At 30.7% G+C, this 6,959-nt stretch overlaps 1 non-coding gene across 1 annotated transcript; it reads left to right on the forward strand.

Annotated features, from left to right (window-relative positions):
* Positions 1–671: 671 nt before the first annotated feature.
* On the forward strand, positions 672–743 carry Trnat-ugu. The gene has a single exon. It is a non-coding gene; the product is annotated as a tRNA-Thr (tRNA).
* The last annotated feature ends 6,216 nt before the right edge of the window (positions 744–6,959 follow it).

The following is a 6,959-nucleotide window of genomic DNA, read 5'->3' on the forward strand; positions in this document are numbered from 1 at the left end:
TATGACATATATTATTTATGTGAAATATAAAAATAAAGACAACTACAATATGTTTTATATTAGTTAAAAAATACATAGATTGAAAATAAAGGCTGCTAAGAAACAAAGATTTAAGGTTGAAAGGATACAAAGTTTACTAGCAGTGTCAAAAACAAATTGTAAGATTGTGTGGTACTCCAGAGTATGCAAGGGATAAACTAAAAGTAATTATATTATATTACAATTTACAGCTTTTACAGGAAGTATTTTTGTTTTAGAACAGGTACGATGTTTCGATGACTGGTGCGATCAGTCTCAAGTACACTAGTTTTAATGGTAAATAACCAACATAAAACAGGAACATCTAATCAAAGTGTTACAGACAGACACATTTATTTACTTTCTATACAGAGATTCGTATTTCCATTAGTTATATTTACTTGCTATGGAAAATCCATTTTCAGGTACTTTGGCCACTCTTTTCTTACATTACATAGAACAGCATGCCATAGTCACATCTACATATAAGCCTGACGTAGATGACGTTTTTATGGTTTTACATGTTAATATGTTTGTTTGTTTGTAGTTAAGCACAAAAATAGGCTATCTGTGTTCTGCCCACCATAGGTATCGAAACCGGTTTCTAGCGTTGTAAGTTGTAAGTCCTTATAGAAATTAAATTATTACAGCAGACCACCATAGCTCAGTGGCAGAGCATTGGTCTTGTAAATCAGGAGTTGTGAGTTCGATCCTCACTGGTGGCTAAGTATTAACGGTTTATAATTCTCCTTTGTAAAAGTAATAGAGGTGATTAATATGCATAAATAACATCTACCAGCCACTGGTTTAAATAAACGTTTATTAACAAAGTGTTATTTTAACATTATATTTTTAATATACTTTACTAATTGAATATCAGTTATTGTAACATAATGTTTAGGTTGCTACAATATTGATTGACAGAAAACAACATACTGTTAGATTCTGTGACAAGAAATAACAATTATTTATTTCCATCTGTTAGATGTCCTATATTTGGTATAAGCCAATATAAAATGTTTGTTCAAGAACAATGAATGTTAAGTAGAAGGATGTTAAACACAACAAAAAAATATCTTGGTTAATGATAAGCAAAAAAAAAGAAAAAAGATGGCGCCACATGTAGCAGTAATAATCGGTAATCAATTAACAAAATACACTTATGTTTTGTTATATTGTTGTGAGTTAATCAATTGTTTAATATTAGTAGTTCCATTGCCAGAAAAAATTACAGCATTTGTAACAACGCTTTCTATGTCATTTTGTCTTCCAGATTTTGAATTTTACTTAGTTACTAAAGCGTTGATTTTATCCTACATAACTGCGTATGCAACTAAGAACAGATAAAACAGAGAATTATATATCTTAGATGTGTTCCTTGACACTTAGATCAACTCCAAACAAAATTAGATCATGTAATTAATAAATAATCAGCCATCAGTGAGGATCGAACTCACGACACCTGATTTACAAGGCCAGTGTTCTTCCACTGAGATATGGTGGCTTGTGTATTTAAAATCTCTGTGTATATAATATTTAGTTTATTATTGGTAATATTTATTTGATAAATTGACTAACTTATTCAACATGCTGACATATCCAAGTTGCTAGGCTAGCCTACAAAATTAACAGACAATACAGCCAACATGTTAGTCTAACCAATAGTGGTAACAGACAATATCACATCCACACTTTGAAAATTATCCATTAATATTTAATAATACAGTTCTTAAAACGAAAGAATGATCAATTACTAAACCTAGATTTTGAAATAATAAAACAAATTATTACAATACTGAATTCCCAGACTTACGATGTTATACCACACTCGAGAAACAATATTTACAACAGTGTTCCAGACAAACGTCCTACTTCAGATGTAACATCCAAAATTAAAAATTGGAAAACGTTTTATATCGCTGAGATAATAAAAACAGATTTTTTTCAAATAAATCGTAATGTAAAGATAACAACCAATTAAAAAATTGGAACAAACTTTGGTTATTTAAGAAAACATTTTATGTTACATATATTTAATACAGGTAGATATTTCAGGATTATAAAATAGGAAACTTCACAAGTGTCACTTATCAGTTATAAATATTTGGGTAAAAACTGAATAGTAAACAGACCACAAAGCCTAACTTTACTTTGCACAGGAGATAATAATAAATATTTTTGAATATAATCTAATAACTTAGATGTCGACTTCTTCAAAACGATATTGTGGATTCTACAATACTGTATGGCAGAAAACCGCAGGATTTCTAAGGTTTCCTTACAAAAATAACATGTTTTATTTTTCCTGTAAGATGTCTAACATTTGATATAATTCAATGAAAAATGTTTGTTAAAGAAAAATTAATGTTAAATGGATGGTTTGTAAATATAAGCGATATGGAACTTTCTTATTGACTGACAGGCAAAAGCTTAGCTTTGTTTTACTCTGTAAGATGGCGCGACATGTAGTTTCAGAATATATCTTATAATAATGAATAACACGAATACTTCATAAAAGATGTTTTGGGTTTAATAACGGATTTTCCATAATTCAGCTACCCAGATTTCGAAAACAATATTATTTTTTTCTATCACGTAAGGATTTGTTACAAATCGGGAATTAAAAAACTTTTACTTAGATCAAATTATTATTTCGTTTACCACAATGAACATTCTTTATCATTATGTTTGGGTTCTATCGTTCGATCGATAAGACTTTCACGTCGCGATTGGTTTAAAGAAATATATAGCCAGCTCTAAAATAAACATACACAGTTATTTCATGTTGAGTATTGATTCTGTCATGATAGTGTATTAAAAATTCCTTATATTTAACATATGGGAAAAATGACAAAAAATCAATCAAAAGTAATAGAATCAACACAGTTGATACTGAATTAGTTATGAGATGTTATAAGTTGAAACTAATATTGAGATTCAACATAGCATAAAATATTTTACACATTTATTTTTAATTTCCCTCTATATATCTACGATTTGTTATAACTAAAATTATGATGATTAATCGAATTAGTTCAAAATTATTCTGTTGATCTTTATTGTCACCCATCCCCCCCCCCCCAGCAGAATGACAGTTGAATGCGTCAAAACGTAAAATATTATGAACAGTCACATAAAGCAGGTGACGGACTCGAGTTATAATAGTATTTATAAATTCACGAAAAAATAATCCACACCCTTTTAAATACGTAAGATCACTACTAAAAAACACAGATGATCAAATAAGTCTAGAGAAACACTAATAAAGGAACATAGTTTTTCCACAAAATAAAACACTACAAATCCTCAACATGTCTTTAAAAAATTGAGGTTAAGCTCTTATAAAACATGGTTCATTAAGGACAAAGAAAGAGTCGAAAACCTAATGACATATCACCGTAACTATCAAGATAATCACTAACTAAATGACTAAGTAGAGAACGAGTAGTAGTAGTAGATGTTGCAACCGATGTTCTCGGCTAAAAGGACGCTGGACAAACAGTTTACGACTATACTACGGTCTGTAAGATGTGTTACACAAGTAAAATATCCCCATCCTACAACAAACCATTACTGAAATGGCAGCAATTAAGACCCCACGGCACAGTAGAGAAATTAAAGAAACATACAAAAGAACATCATTTGTGTCAGGAAACCACGATTGATGAAACTATACACCAGGATCTCAATGTCTGTGTAAATATTAATCACAACACGTGATTAATAGAACTTCCCCAAAGTATAACTTCTTCACATAAACGAATACTGGTCTTTAAAAATTAAAGAATTAGCATCACTAAATTGAAAACTTTCATAGAGTTAAAATAATATCGACTAGAACCAGAAGTAAAGCTAACCGGAAATTTATCACTAGAAACATTCATGACACAATTAATGTCCACAACAACCAAAACATTATTGACTCCAACTGAACAAATAAAAAAACGATTCATGTTCATATGTTGCAAACGGAGCATAAGTGTTATAAATGTAAAAAGATACAAACTACCAGGAATACTAAACTTAACTGTTACTATTCTAACTTATGAGTCAAGACAATGAAAAGTAAAAATTCCACCATAGGGACGATCAATAAAATTGTCACGCTTTGTCTACAACCCAAGGTATTAGAAACAAAAAAATAATAATAACCAGTTCGCAGAGAAAATCATCAATGAATAAAGACACATTTATAATTTATGAAGAGTCCTAGATCTTTACATTCACAAAAATTCTACTGAAACTTATTGTAGTTGAACATTTCAAGACGAAACTAGAGACTTATTCTTCTCTGTTCATACACAGGCTTTACAGCTTGACTTAATTAACGGTTAAAAGAGTTTCCACCCTTAGTACAGACGAACTAGAGCAATGGGTTGTACACGTGATATATTGCTACATCAAGACACAATATGAGCTTGTACATGTAGCTACGTTCCTTGTATACAAAGTTATCGTCTAATCACTCAGTTTCCCTGTCTATCTGCCATCATACAAGTAAGTTGAAAAACTCCGGATAAAACTTTTACAATGATATACCTGAATACAGTTTGCTATATTGTTAAAGAGTTACGGATATAATATTTCCACGGTAAATACCAGCTTATATTTTTCACCTTTATTCTCAGAACTTTTAGTCATCCAAACTACAATACTTATAAGGCACTAATTTCTACATTTTTCACAACTATTATGAAATATATTTTTATTCAGTTAACTTTTGAAGATTCCTAGTCAGTGTCTGCATATAGGTTGTCACATCCAAGTTCACCAGATTTCGTGATGTCATAAATATATACTTATAATATGAAACTGAGAATATCACATACAACTTTGAAAAACATTTTGCAGATATGAAACATATACTACAGAAGAGCAATGTAAGTGGGATACCACATAGAGCTTTGGTCTGTTTATAAAAGTTGAATATTTTTACGACTTTCTCTTTTTCCCATCTCTGTCTTGGTTTCATCTTGCAATTTTTTCTTATTTTTTGGTTTCTGCCCTCGATCCCATCAGCCATATGGTAATAATACACTACCTTATTTTATCATACGAATAAGATGAAAAATCATTGATATATAACTGATGGTACACTATCGATAGTAAACAACATGTAGATTTAGCTTAAATTTTTATTTCAAATATTTTAATATCTAACCTATATAAAAGCCAGTTGAGTCACGTCACGCTTGATTTCGCTAAATAGAAGGAGCCATAAAAGCGAAAATGCATTTATCCAGAGAGAATGGTTCGATTACTGTCTGTCCACTATGATTCTATTGACGGGATGCCAGAGGGCCGTGCGGAAAAGGGGTGCCAAGAAACCTTGTAAGTGTAGTGAGTGTTGTTATAATAAGCCTAAAGTAAATAAGTTGTGTGGGATCATCTTGCCTAAAGCCAAGTGCATAACATTTATCATGAAATTAAAAAAAAATTAATTAAATAAAAGCCATTGTTGGAACGTAATATTACCAAAACGTACTGCCTTTTCTATGTATTAGAAGTTGTTAAACTAACTGTTTTCTACCAATAATTATTCTATGAAATTCTATGAATACGTCATCAATTCATTTCATGAATTATCTTAATTTTGATTGGCTCACAAAAGAATTTATCGAAGTTTGACTGTCTTGAATGCACTTTACTGCCTCTTTGTTCGTCAAACTTGATTTAGTAAATTTATTTATATCAGTTAGCTATAAAATATGAGTTTAGAATATATTATGGGGTGGGGTGGAGGTGGTTGTTCTTGCCCCATCATATTTGACGGGCTATACGCTAGTGAGGTAATATTTGACACTAGTACGTGGTGAAATCTAACCTTCTTAATTTTAAACTTGATGTTAAACATCTTAACAACACTTAAGACTGAAGAGAGCTGAAAACCGCTCCATTTGATTGGTGACAAATCATGAGATCCAAATACAATTGAACACTTCTTGAAAATAAATGTGAAACAGGGTAAATAAACTAAATACTTTTCAACATATTTCATTAGAATACTTTAAATACTTTCAAGTAAAATCAACATTACAATTTACGATTATAACAACTGGAAAATTGAAATATAGATGAAAATATTGTTGAACCTTCTCAGTTTTAGTATAAACAGACTTACTTATATAAAGACAGATAGAGTGGAAGACTTAATAATTAGAGGTGGCGTTGTACACGGGCTACACCAATACAGAAGTGAGAGTTTATACTTGTAGTTTGATTACAAGCAATCTCTGTATTTATTACAAACTGCTGCCATCTCTCCCTCAGCTTACATAACAGTTAGCTTGTACGGAAAGAAGAGTGAATTTTACTAAATGTTTAGTATGTGGTAAAGCTACACATCTACATCCGGGTATTGCTGTGACTACGTTATTTATCGTAAGGATTTCCGTTCAACGCAAAGATATTAACACTTAACAGATAGTAGGCTATTCAAAGACGACACAATGACCACCACACCAAAACTTTAGGATTCTATACTTTGACGTTCGATTCTATTTATGCAAAGTATAATCCAAATAAATAGAAACAAGTTGTGATAGGCCTGAATTCAAGACTATTAGTTGTAAACGAACAAGTTTTACGACTAACACGATCTGTATGTTTTGTTTTTTAGACAAGCTTCTGTTTATATCAAACCATATGAGCTCTGATGATACATTTCGTGGAATAATTTTGATTTTAAATAAATACAACCTTTATTTTAAAGAAGAAGAGTTTGCTATTATGGATTAAAATCATTACCATTGAAAAATAGGGTTATTTTGGTCGATCTTAACTTGTTTCATTATAATTGAGTAATATATTCTTGCGACAAAGAACAAAATATCTGGTGATTTACTCCAAAATTGTAAAATGTCACATAATTTTAGGATAAAACAACTGAGTTTTCTAACCAAACACTGGCAATGGTACAGATCCCTGTTTGGACCTGTACA

Source organism: Limulus polyphemus, unplaced genomic scaffold (genome assembly GCF_000517525.1).
Source record: "Limulus polyphemus unplaced genomic scaffold, Limulus_polyphemus-2.1.2 Scaffold76914, whole genome shotgun sequence".
NCBI classification, from domain to species: domain Eukaryota; kingdom Metazoa; phylum Arthropoda; class Merostomata; order Xiphosura; family Limulidae; genus Limulus; species Limulus polyphemus.